The sequence below is a fragment of the Macaca thibetana genome, chromosome X, assembly GCF_024542745.1.
Source record: "Macaca thibetana thibetana isolate TM-01 chromosome X, ASM2454274v1, whole genome shotgun sequence".
Taxonomy (NCBI): domain Eukaryota; kingdom Metazoa; phylum Chordata; class Mammalia; order Primates; family Cercopithecidae; genus Macaca; species Macaca thibetana.
This window is the reverse complement of record NC_065598.1, coordinates 94,097,588-94,110,415: the sequence shown is the minus strand read 5'-3', so window position 1 is coordinate 94,110,415 and position 12,828 is coordinate 94,097,588. Positions and strand designations below refer to the sequence as shown.

Here is a 12,828-nt window from a genome sequence, read left to right as displayed (position 1 = left end):
ATGCCCAAATTTTCTCAGACTGCTTCCCTAACATACATACATACACACATGCACACACAAACACACAAAGACAATAATTGTACTTCTAATATCTAGTTGAATTTAAACACTGCATACACTTGTGATATGTAGCATCACTGCTAAAGATGAAACTATTAATAGACATAGACTTCTGAAGGGTTGTTTGGAGACATTTAGGGTCACACAGAACCAACGTGCCACTCAGTTTTAAGAGCTGTGTGGCATAGTAGTTAGCTTTGGCTGTGGCATCAAATTATTTGGGTTTGAATTCCAAATCCACTATTCCTATCAAGTGGCCTTGGACAAAGTATTGAATTTTGTTGTTGCCACTCAGTTTCCTTGTTTATGTAATAAGAGTATCTACTTCATAAAGTTCTTGTGAGGATGAAATGAGCTAAAATAGGTAAAACATATGGTAGCTCACCAAATGTTCACAATTCTTATCCAAGAATTATGTAATGGAGTTTGAAGGGATCCTAGCAGCTTTCTTTTCCAAGCATCCCGCCCTCCAGGAATTCTCTCAGAGAGCTCACTACATCATGAGGCCGTTGTTTGTATACTGACAAGCTCTGGTGTTGCACAGCCACTTTGTATGTGGAAACCAAACCTACCTCTTCTCACTGCTACACTTGGATTGTATTTTTGCATTCCAGAGAGCTACAGAATAAGTTGTCTCTTTCACTGAATCTTCAAACCCCGGAGGCAGCTCTCATGTGCTCTGTTGTCTTTTTCTCACCCTGCTCCTTTAACTATTCTGTACACAAAATGAATTCCAGACTTCTCATAATCCTGGGCTTCACTCCATCTATAGATATTGCCATTTGTCAAAGTTCTTTTAAAATTTGCCTATGAAATTTGTACATCAAGACATGCAAGTACTTGTTATAGTGCAAATGTTAAGCCACATCTGATTTGAGCTGAGATGGATGAAGAAAAACAATGAATCCATTTAGTGTTTGTGATGCCTTTAGGCTTGGCAACTTTAAGAGAAATAAAGTAAAACTAGTTTAATTATTTTGCTAAGGGCAAACCTAAAGTAACTTCCTAAAGTGTGTTTCTAAATTGAGAACTCACCTGGCTTTTTGGTGATAGGCATACCTGTTTATAAATGAGTGATTTCAACATGTGGGCCATAACATATATATGAGAAAGATTCTTTCAATTTTAGAGTGACTTTTCATTAAAGATATCCTAGCTGGACACCTGTGAAGATTCATAATCCATTATTTATCTTGTACATTTCTATAGTGCCTGTTGCCATAGTAACCTACTCAAACTGAGATATAAGACAATAAACAAATAAGCTTGAAAGACCACTATAGTCACAGATAACTTGAATTATGAATATTGTACTATGATGAATAGGATAGTTGATGATGTTCTATTGAAAAAATGATAAATCAAGATTATAAAGGCTCCTGGAACAACAAACTGTAGAGAAGGATTTCTGACAATACTATTGTAAGTGCTATGGGTCCACACAGAAGGTAAAGGTTAAAAAAAATGGCTGTTTTCACAAAGGAATACTGCTCAGCCTTTATTTTTTGTTTATTTAAATATGTAAGTTATTTCATTAGGTTCTTCTTAAGGAATTTAGAACACTAATTAGTGAGGATAAATTCCATTCATCAGGGCAAACACAGATCACAGGTAGCCCTGGAACTGAGGAATAGCTTTGAGTTTGGTAAACTCAAACTGCGGTAAAGTGCACAGTTTTCCAATCAACTTTGCACTGCTCTGTAATCTCATGTTTCTCTCTTTCTGTGTTGAAGATCTCACCTCCCTGGTGTCTGGGCTTCTGTAGCTGCTGCTTCTTGAAGTAAATGTCGGTAAGATGTTTTTGGATTTTCACATTGCTGATATCAGTTTTGGTTGAGGTGGCAATGGCAAATTTCCGACGTGCTCTTTGTGGAGGAACTCGATTGAGGACCAGAGGTCCGGTCACAAGTAACAGGTCACTAGCCAGCTACTTCAAGAAAACCACCCTGTTGCCTCTGTGGCACCCAGTGAGGATGATCAGAATGGTCCCAGGGGTGATGCTGGCTCACAGTTTTCTCATGTGCTGACTGAAGGGATTTTTGACATGGCTCAAAATATTTCAAGTCATATCTTCAGTAGGATAATATCTAGGCCCTTTGAGAAGTTTAACCAACCTGGTACTGCTATTCGTGTTATCATCAATTGGTTTTGCAACCAATTTGCAAGAAACTTCTCCTTTTTCTTTTCAACCTTGGATTTAGCGGCAGGATACTTCCTCTTGTACATGGCCTTTCTGGAATACATAGCAGATTGGAAATATCTGGCAATTCCTTTGACAAGGATAGAATTTCCGCTGCAACGGGGCTTTCCCTTCTTGGGCTTTTTAGCCTTGAGGGTACCCTTTTTCACCTTGCTACCAGCATCAGGCTTCTTGGCTTTGGGTTTGTTCTCCTTAGTATCTGGCTTGTCAACTTTTTCACCCACCATCATGCAAGATGGGAAAGAGCTATTCAGCCATTAAAACGAAGGAAATTCTGTCATTAGTGACAACATGAGTGAATCTAGAGGACATCATGCTAAGTGAAATAAGCCAGGCACAGAAAGACAAGTACCACATGATCTCACTTAAATGTGGAATCTAAAGAAGTAGAATTAACAGAAGCAGAGTAGAATAGTGGGATAAAATTTTGCAATCTATCCATCTGACAAAGGGCTAATATCCAGAATCTACAAGGAACTTAAACAAATTTACAAGAAAGAACCCCATCAAGAAGTGGGCAAAGGTTATGAACAGACACTTCTCAAAAGAAGACATTTATGTGGCCATCAAACATATGAAAAAAAGCTCATCATCACAGGTCATTAGAGAAATGCAAATCACAACCACAATGAGATACCATCTCACGCCAGTTAGAATGGCGATCATTAAAAAGTCAGGAAACTGGATGCTGGAGGGAATGTGGACAAACAGTAATGCTTTTACCCTGTTGGTGGGAGTGTAAATTAGTTCAAACATTGTGGAAGACAGTGCGGTGATTCCTCAAGGATCTCAAACCAGAAATACCATTTGACCAAGCAATCCCATTACTGGGTATGTACCCAAAGGATGATAAATCATTCTATAAAGACACATGCACACGTATGTTTATTGTGGCACTGTTCACAATAGCAAAGACTTGGAACCAACCCAAATGCCTATCAATGGTAGACTGCATAAAGAAAATGTGGCACACATACACCATGGAATATTATGCAGCCATATAAAAGGATGAGTTCATGTCCTTTGCAGGGACATGGATGAAGCTGGAAGCCATCATTCTCAGCAAACTAACACAGGAACAGAAAACCAAACACCATATGTTCTCACTCATAAGTGGGAGTTGAACAATGAGAACATATGGGCACATGGAGGGGAACATCACACACTGTGGTCTGTCAGGGGGTGGGGGCAAGGGGAGGTATAGCATTAGGATAAATACTTAATAGAGATGATGGGTTGATGGGTTTGGCAAACCACCATGTCACACGTATTCCTATGTAACAAACCTGCACACTCTGCACATGTATCCCAGAACTTAAAGTAAAAACAAAAAGAAAAAAAAAAAAGAATAGTGGTTAGTTACCTGGAGCTGAAAGCAGGGGGCAGGTTGAAGGGAGGGTTGGGGAGATGGTCAAAGAATATGAAATTTCAGTTAGGAAGAGTAAATTCAAGAGATCTATTATACAATATGGTGATTATAGTTAATAACAATATATTGTATTCTTGAAAATTGCTAAGGGAGTAGATTTTAAGTGTTCTCACCACAAAAAATAAATGACAGGTATATGAGGTAATGAATATGTTAAATTGCTTGATTTTATCCTTCCACAATGTATATATCAAAATATGTTGTAAACCATAAATATATACAATTTTATCTTGTCAATTAACTATATATAAATATATATGTGCATGTATGTGTGTACATATAAATTGTGTGTGTGTGTATATATATGTATATATAGAGAGAGAGAGAGAAAGAGAGAGAGCGAGTGAGAGCACGCTAAAAAATAATTTGTTTTCTTTGGACACTCTTCCAAAGAACATGAGGACCATTTGGAACTGAAAATGGTAATCAGAAAATAAGTTAAATAAAAATATAACACACCACTTATTAAAATGGGGAAATTATATTACATTAATAAAAATATGAACATTTAAGGTTTGGTATGGGCCCTTCTGAAGAAATTAGAGAATAACAGAGAGGTATTTATCCAAAGAATTTAAGGTTTTCTAAGTTATAGCATATTTTCATGTCTATAGTAGCCTTCCGTTTGACTAAATTTTAAGGAAAGATTCATGTTGTTTTTTTCTCTTTCCAATGTGATTTCATTTTATCTAACTTTTTAGCTAATTCTTTTGTTCAAAATGTGCAATAAAAACATTGTGGTACATGTTAGCAATTCCTAGATGTATGTGCCTTGGGTGTATATGGGCATTTAAAGATAAATTGCAAAGTTGAAAAGGTAGAAATGATTTTAGAATGTTGCTTAACATGATGGATATGAAACTTTCTCAGATCTATAGAAAATTGCTTTTAGGTAGCAGTCACACTATTATAAGCTAAAATTAATATAAACCCCAAAACTCAGGTGAGGAAGGAGTGTTGCTCATTGGTCTGAACCCAGAATTGGGTCACTTCTCCTGGGCTTTAATCCCAGCACTGTGACTATGAGTAAGTCATTTGCATTTTAACCCCATGATGCCTCAGTTTCCAAATTTGTTATACAGAAAAAAACACTGACCTAACTCATAAAGCCGTGGAGATTTAAAAATGAAATATTACTGCTCTTGGAAAATATGAACTGCAATAATGCTAATTATTATTACAAAAATAAATGCATGTTCATCATGTGGTAATTTAGGCAGAATGAGGTTGGGGAAAGGAGACTCTCAGAGCTCTTTTGTGTCAGTTAAATGAATCCTCTCCGTTTAGTTGGCTCTGTAATAGCAGTCAGATGACTGGAGGATTTGCAAATAGTACAGTGATGATGGGGTTAGAGGAATGGAAGAAGATTAAAAACAATTCTCAGTTATATGACTCATACAGATTATAGGACAGCAGTCTAGCTCACTGCAGCACCTTAGTTCCAAGGACCCATAACATCTGAATCCAGAACTCATAAGCATTTGAGACAACCTGTAGAGAATCAGTTTAACCAATTGCATCAGTCCCACAGCCAATTAGTCACATTGACATGGCCTCTATAAGCATCCCACCAAATCTAACATACATAGGAGGCCAATGAACTTGTTATCACAATTCTAAAATTAATTTATTCTTGCACAACGTCTTGCTAATTAGAACTATTATGCCAATCTTTTAATTACACTTTCAACCGTTTATGCATAACAGTGACTCAAGATAGACAGAGACAGCATATCAAACTGGCAATTGAGACATTCATGGGTTCTGCCTCACTTATCTCCACTACAGCCAAATAAATGTTTATATTATCATCATTATTTTATTGCATGATAGATGTACATGGGGTTTTGTAGACACTAGGACAGAGATTCCATTGCTTCCTGGCAGGAGCATAGAACTAGCTTGTCATGAAACAGTAGAGAATTTAAGTGTATATCAGTTTTAAAGAGCATAGACTGACGCTGTCAGAACAATTTGGGTGCATGAAGAGATGACTTCAAAAATAGACACCTAAGAATTTCCTCCAAATTAATGGATGACCCCCCAAAAAATAATTAGGGCGGGGTTGTACTAAAGAAGCATGGGGAAACTAATGAGAAAATATTTGTTGCATATATACAATATGTCATAACATAGTGAGAAAATATTTAATTCATCTGTTTCAAGGGCTATTTTGAAGTTACGTTTAAAAATTTTCTGATTGAAAGGTTTTTTTTTTTTTTTCTTTAAATCAGTGGCTGAAATCACACGAGATTGGTTTTGCCTCTAACTTTTTTCTTTCCTTCTCATCCTTCACTGGGTTGGCAGAATGAACCAGGTCTGAAAATACAAATGTATCAAAGGACATTATAGTACCTGACAGCTTCGCTTTGTCAATTTGTGAAAGTTTGGTAACCATTTTGAAAGGATATTTCATGAGAATGAGAATCCAACCGTCTGGTCATCTTTCATTGGTCTGCATCTTATCCCCTGGCCATGCCTCATATTGCCCCACCTTCATGCCGTTGCTTATACTTCTTCCACCATCTTCATACCAGCCTTGCAGCTCTTACAAAGACAACATCCTCTTCAGAGTCTAGACTAAGTTCATTCCCCTGACTTAACAGAATTTATTAATGGTAGCCCAATTTTAGCCAATTTAAATCTTTTTGGGAGCAGGCAGGGTAAAATTTATAAATGACTAAAAGCATGTTGCTTAGTCGGCAAGGGCTGCCAGAACAAAATACCATAGACTGGGCAAATTAAACAAGCCAAGTTTATTTTCTCACAGTTTTGGAAGCTGGGAAGTCTGAGATCAGGGTGCCAGTATATTCTGGCTTACGGACAGCCATCTTTGCACTGTGTGCTCACAGGACTTTCCTCAGCCTGTGCAGATAAAGAAAGATCTCTCTGTCCTCCTCTTCCTATGAGGCCACCAATCTAATCAAATTAGGACTCCATCTTTATGACTTAGTTTAACTTTAATGACATTCTAAAAGCTGTATCCTCAAATATAGTCATATTGGGGGTTAGGGCTTCAACGCAGGAATTGGCAGGGCTTGGGGGGTGCAATTCAGTTCATAGCAACATGTCTCTGGTTTGGAAAGTAAACATCTACTGTTTAGTAACATCTTTTTTTATTGGGTACACCTTTTTCTTTTTAAATTAAAAATAACTCCTTATTTTTCCCATTAGAAGAAAACACATGTTATTAAATATACATAAAATGAAAGTAAGCCAAAAGAAGAAAACAAGAACGATAGTCATCCCACTGTCCAAATCAACTACTAAGACTTTGCCTTTCACATTTTCAGACATTTTTCAATGTATACCTTCATACTTTTAAAACCTGGAATCATATTATGTATGCTATGTATACTTTTTAAATAACCTGACTTTTCATCATTTAATATTCATATACAACATTTTAAAGGCTGCAGAGTATTTCATTGCAAGAATAAACTGTAACTTATATAACAATTTTCCTTTTTATATTAATTTATAATTATTACAAACACGAATATCTTACTACATCCATTCTTGTCCACTTATTCGATAATATCTTTAAGATAAATTCCTAGGAATTAAATTACTGAGAAAAAGAATAATATGGTTTGAATGTATCCTCCAGGAACTCATGCTGAAACTTAATTTTCAATGTAGTAGTATTGAGACTTGGATCTTTAATGGGTGATTGAGTTATGAAGGCAGATTAATGGATTAATCTATTCATGGATTAATGGGTTAACAGATTAATGTGTTGTCATGGGAGGGAAACTGGTGTCTTTATAAGAAGGGAAAGAGAGACCTGAGTTGGCATGCTAGCCCACTTAGCCACCTCACTTTGTGATACCCAGCACCACTTCAGAAAACCCTGTAGAGTCCCTACCAGCAAGAAGGCTCTCACTTTTGACACTTCAATCTTCAGAATTGTAAGAAATACATTCATTTTCTTTATAAATGATCAAGTTTCAGATATTCTGTTATAAGCAATAGAAAATGGACTGAGATGAAAAGCATGCATTTTTTCCAAGATTTTTTTTTTATAAAGATTTCCAAATTGACCTACTGGAAGAAATTACAAATGTCTATAACCACTAGTAGTACAGAAGGTATATATCCCACCAACACTAAAGTTAGTACTACTTCGCAATTTAGTAGGCTGAAAATATCTAATTTTAATTCATATAGTATTAATCCTAGTATAATTAAACTTGTTTTATGTTCTACTAGGAGTTCACATTTCTTGTTTTGAATTTCTCTGTTTGTATTTGCCCACTGTTTTTTTACTTGGCATTTTTGTCTTTTTTCTTTTGTTATATATTGAGTATTTTTTTGAATTGTTGCCGATATTTTACCAAAAATTTTGAGGAAACTAAAGTCTTCTTTTCTGACTAAATGATGAAGTCACTAATAAAATGTTTGGACTTCTCCTATGACCTAAAAGATTATGTCATGATATGCTTTTTATCCAATATAAAGTTCATTTACAGATACTCTAGTTTTTCAAAAAGGTGAATATCGAGAATCTCACAGCAATATAGCCTTGATTTTAAAAGCTACACATTTTGTAACAAAGCCAAATGATCTAATTAGAAATCCCACTTTCTATTATAAAAAAATATTTTCCAATGTATTTGTTAACATTATTTAGAAACTAATTTACGATATAATCTCACTGGAAGCCTGTAAGTATTCTGAGTAAAGAAAAATGCAAATTTTTGTAAATAACACATCTTAAGATTACCAGATTTGTGAAGTAAATGTGAGTTAAATAAAATTTATTTTATATGTAAACTATTAGACAGTTTTATTAAAGTGTAATTGCAAGTTGGATGTAAAATAAAAAGTAACTTAGTGGTCTTTAGTCACCCAATTTATAAAACAGCTCAACAATATTTGTATGTGTTTCAAATATTTTCACTCCATTCTTAAGACTTACAAATGTATCAATAAATTTACTGTGTGTATTCTGGTAATAGCAGCTGGTTGATCCGCGTAATATATCCTTTAATAAAGTGCTCCTAACAATCTCAGGATACTCTTTCCACATTAATCACAAGTATAAGAAATTCCATGAGCAACAGATACTTACGAACTATGGTCTGTTTACAAATACAGTGGTATACATCAAGGTTTTTGATTGGTGAGAACTCTCAGTCTAGTATGAATAGATTTGGGCATTCTAGTATTCCATAAATGTATTAGGTGACGACTAGTCATGTAGAAAATTAATTGAGTTTGTTTAGATGATCTCTACAGTAGTTAGTGTTATGTGTCAACTTCTCCAGGCTATAGTACCCATTTATTTAATCAAACACTACTGTAGGAGTTGCTGTGAAAGTATTTTACAGATGTGACTAACTTTTTAAATTAGTTGACTTTAAAGGAGTTGACCCTTGAGAACGTGGGTAGGCCTTATACAATCAGTCGAAGGTCTTAAGGACAGAAATTGAAGTTTTCCAAAGAAGAAGAAATTCTACCTCAAGGCTGCAACATTAACCCCTCCTCAAATTCCCAGCCTAGGGCCTGCACTATAGATTCAGGACTTGCCAGCCTTTGCAATCCTATGAACTTATTTCTTAAAAAAATTCCTTAATGTGGGCCAGGCGTGGTGGCTCACACTTGTAATCCCAGCACTTTGGGAGACTGAGGTGAGCAGATCACTTGAGGTCAGGAGTTCGAGACCAGCCTGGCCAACATGGCAAAACCCTGTCTCTACTAAAACTGCAAAAATTAGCTGGGCATGGTGGTACACACCTGTAATCCAGCTATTTGGGAAGCTGAGGCAGGAGAATCACTTGGACTCAGGAAGTGGGAGGTTGCAGTGAGCTGAGATTGCACCACTGCACTCCAGCCTGGGTAAGAGAGCAAGACATCATCTCAAAAAAAAAAAAAAAAAAAAAAAAAAAAACCCTTGAAGTGAAGAGGGTTATATATATATATATATAGTGGACCATTGAACAATGTGAGGGTTAGAGGGCCCAACCTCTCCATACAGTGGAAAAGCTATGTGTAACTCTTGACTTCCTCTAAAACTTAATTACTAATAGCCTACTGTTAACTAGAAGCAGCCTTATGGATAACATAAATAGGCAATTATACATATTTTTGTAGGTTACATGTATTATACTGTATTCTTACAATGAAGTAAGCCAGAGAAAATAACATGTTGTTAAGAAAATCATCAGAAAGAGAAAATATATTTGCTATTCGTTAGGTGGATATAAGTCATATTTAGCCTTGTCATCTTCACACTTCACTTTGAATAGGCTGGTGAGTGTATGTGTGTGTGTGTGTCCTATTATGTTCTGTTTTTCTGGAGAACCCTGGCTGCTACAATCACTAATACCACTTTTAGTTCCAGCATTCCAATATTCTATCAAAATGAATTAAGAAGGCCACGGCTGGCCGGGCGCGGTGGCTCAAGCCTGTAATCCCAGCACTTTGGGAGGCCGAGGCGGGCGGATCACAAGGTCAGGAGATCGAGACCACAGTGAAACCCCGTCTCTACTAAAAATACAAAAAATTAGCCGGGCGCGGTGGCGGGCGCCTGTAGTCCCAGCTACTCAGGAGGCTGAGGCAGGAGAATGGCGGGAACCCGGGAGGCGGAGCTTGCAGTGAGCCGAGATCGCGCCACTGCACTCCAGCCTGGGCAACAGCGTGAGACTCCGTCTCAAAAAAAAAAAAAAAAAAAAGAAGGCCACGGCTGCTTACTTATGGGAGACAAATAATTAAAAGGCGACTTCTCACTAGTGTATTCAGTTAGAAAAAATATACTAAAAGGGATTACTTTTCTAAGGAAAAACAAATTGTGTGTGTGCGTGTGTGTATAGACAAAGTGTTTATGTATATGGACAGACAGAAACAAATAGAGACAAAGATCTAATACATAAAGTTTGAATAATTATTTCATGCATCTTTGTTATTGAAAGTAAATTTGGCTCTGAGGAAAGATGTCAAAGTGACAGGGCTAGACACTGAAGTTCTCTATCAGTGTCTAGTGAGGTAAGGCAAAGAGTGCACATTTCTCATGCAAAGCACTACAGAGTTATAGATCTCTAAATACTTAAACGACTTCTGAAAAATGATGGATTAGTCATTGTTGAGTACACAGAGTCTGACTCAGTATTAATAGACTCATAATATTATTGAATGTGGTGAAACTCACATTTCCATAGAAAGCACATACCTATGCTAATTTGGATCATGTGTCCAAACATATAATCACCAATATAGCATCAATGAAATCAGTACCATAGAATACTATTATTAGTAGTCAATATAGGAGTATGAAATGCACTTGAATTTTATATATATGGGTATATATATATTTCTCTGTATACCCTCTGCACATGATAGGAAGGAATGATTGGAAGATCCCTTTCTGTTAGAGGGCTTCTTCCTTTGTGTTAACAAAGGTGTTAAAGACAGCCAGCCAAACACTACCAGGAGCACAGCTGTAGTCAGGTTTATTAGCTTGCTGCTTGCAGCAAGGGAGAATGCATACCAGGGGAACTGAGATATCTCAAAGGAGTTTGGAAGGGGGTGCTTAGGGAATTTTGGAGGCTGAAGTTATTAACAGGATGGTATTAGCAGAAACTGGATGAAATCTGAAAAGAAAGGAGTAGTTAATGAACTTATTTTTATAATATGTGCTTCTCTGCAGAGTTCCTGTTGTTAAGTGTTAGATCAGCTTATCTGTGCTTTTCTCAAGAAGCTATGGGTCTGAAGGAGCTGGTGTTCAAGACTTTGAGCTCTAATAGTCTGCAATTATGGTTTGGTTTCTTACAGTTTGTTTTGGAGCCATTATTGTCTTGCAGGTGTGGTTCCTCTTTCACTTTTCATTTCCCCTCACAGCAGAGCTGCCAGCATGACCATTTTTCATTTTAATGCTCCCTCCCCCATTCTGGTCATTCTTCAAACTAAGATGAAGGATGCACCATTATATTCTGGGGACTTGATCAATCCAGATATCTAGCACTATTTGATGGGTCATGATCATGTAACATGTTTTTGATAGTAGTTGTTTTGATCTCTACAGGCGTCAGGACTTCTTATTCTTTGTGTTGGATGATCAATTGTTGTATCATCAGGCTTGACAGCAGGAGCACAACAGCATTTAAAACTCTGGAGTTCACACATTTGGCCACTGCAACACAGAAAAACACTAAGACAAGGCGTATTATTAAAGTTTGAAGTGTACTTCAAAGCTACAATCATAGACCTCCAAATCCAGCCCATGAAAATATGCCCAGAATCTGTTTGAATTTTCAATAGATAAACAAATTGCGTTTTTCCCCCTTTGATCTGGATATGTATTGCTCAACTTTTCTAGTTCAAATCTCCAAAATACTATATCTGAACAAAATCTGTGATGCTGAATTAGGAAATGTCATATTTGAAAAGAGAATCAACTATGGAACTTAATCTAAAAAGTTTCTGGCTGAATATGTTGCAGTGTCCAAAAATCCCAATTTTAAAGTTTTGTTATTGTTGCTTTGCTTTCTGCGTAATCCAGTGTCACCGAATGCATATTTGTTAGAGCATCAAGCAATATTGGAACAATTTTGATGTTGTAAAATGTTTACAGAAGAAAACAGTTCAGTGCAGACTCTGGGATCACCTAGGTTCGGCTTACTAGTTATGTGAACTTGGATAAGTTTTTCTTTTCTTCTTCTTTCATAAAATCTATTGAATATGTTTTAAGTATGCAACATCATGTTACAGGATACATATAAATAGCAAAATGGTTACTCTACTGGAGCAATTTAACATATCTGTAATCTCACATACTTACGTGTGTGTGGGTGTGTGGTGTGTGGTGAGAGCTGCTAAATTCATTCAGCAAAAATTTCAAATGCAATATAATATTATTAGCTATAGTCTTCATGTTGTACATTAGATCTCTAGAATTTTTCATCCTACATATTTGCTACTTTGTATCCTTTGACCTACGCTTCTTCATCTCCTCTCCTCCCCTCCCAGCCCTCATCCCTTGTCACCACTGTTTCATCCTCTGTCCCTGTGTATTTTACTTAAGTGTTAAAAAAAAAAAAAAAAACAAACAAAAAAACTCTATGTCTCATTCTTCTCATCTGTAAAATAGAAAGATAAAGAGTATCTACCTCATAGGGTTGTGGTAGACATTAAATGCGTT

General features: G+C 36.4%; 1 pseudogene; it reads right to left on the bottom strand.

Annotated features, from left to right (window-relative positions):
- Positions 1 to 1,614: 1,614 nt before the first annotated feature.
- LOC126946085 (60S ribosomal protein L6-like) lies at positions 1,615 to 2,487 on the bottom strand (annotated as a pseudogene).
- Between the last annotated feature and the right edge of the window lie 10,341 nt (positions 2,488 to 12,828).